Source organism: Nicotiana attenuata, unplaced genomic scaffold (genome assembly GCF_001879085.1).
Source record: "Nicotiana attenuata strain UT unplaced genomic scaffold, NIATTr2, whole genome shotgun sequence".
Taxonomy (NCBI): Eukaryota; Viridiplantae; Streptophyta; class Magnoliopsida; order Solanales; family Solanaceae; genus Nicotiana; species Nicotiana attenuata.
In genome coordinates this window covers 51,358-52,685 of record NW_017675454.1, presented here as the reverse complement: position 1 = coordinate 52,685, position 1,328 = coordinate 51,358, and positions in this window count along the sequence as shown.

The window sequence follows — 1,328 nt, the reverse complement described above, 5'->3', positions numbered from 1 at the left end:
ACCTCTACTCCAGCCTCTCGCAACGGGGAAAGCAGCTCCTCCCAAGTCTGGAAAATCAACCGTACGTGTCCTCACCATCTGTGAGAGAGTAGAAAAGGGAAATTTAGTATACCAACCATTGCGCGATAGGAAATGAATAAAGAGTAGTTTTTCCTAACACCCTATAGCCTCTCAAAGATATATACAGACGTCTCGGTACCGATCCGCAAGACTCTATTAGGTTTTCCCATGACTTGTGAGACCTACGTGAACCTAGTGCTCTTATACCATGTTGTCACGACCCATTTCCCAAAATAGATCGTGATGGCACCCAATACCTTTGTCAGGCAAGCCAACGCGGAAATATAATTAAGTACTCATTATTATCTTTACCAAAAAAAGTGCAACAGTTAATTAAGTTAAAGTCAAACCAAGAGTGAACAATAATGTGCCAAAAATAGTTATACAGTCCCATAATAATAGTCTACTAACGTGTGTGCCAAGACCTGGTGTCACAAGTGATGGGCAACTAGTAGAATGTACAAAAGAAGAAAACTATCCTACTGTCCGAGATAGAATGGACATCAAAAGTAAAGAAAGACTCCATCAAGCTGCTGAGCGGCAAAGGAAGGGAGCAGCTCACTGTAGAAGTCTCAAACTGTGAATCAGGGGCGCGCACAAGACTGATAGCCAGATATACCTTCCTCAGATCCTATAAAATTAAGTATAGAAGTGTAGTATGAGTACATAAACAATATGTACCCAGTAAGTATCCTGTCTCGAAGAAGTAGAGACGAGAGGTCGACTTGACACTTACTAGGGTCAAATAATATGATAAAGTGTTCTGCTAGGCATGATAGTCACAAATAATCAACAGTTTGTAGCAAAAGGTTATGTCATGTCCTTAACGATTTTACAGTTAACCGTACACATTTCAAGTATTTAGCAGAACATATATATATATATATATATATATATATATATATATATCACGCACACATTATGCCAAGGTTGACGGCCCGATCCAACAGAAAATAAACTGTGCACTGCCAGAGGGTCGAATGGCGCGAACCATAGATGCATCTCTTTCTACCGATGCGATCGACCCGATCCACACATGTCAATTAATATCAAGAAACATATGAATGCGCATTTATTTCCAAGTAAATTAATACAAGTGTCCAACAAGTGTATACATTCGCTTATATTCCTTTCCAAATCTCTAGCATATCCTAAGTGATCACATTAGCAAGAGAACATAGAGACATTCACAAATATAGCATGATACGGGCCCTAGACTACCCGTACAATTAACATAATAGTAGCTACGCATGCACTCTCGTCACCTA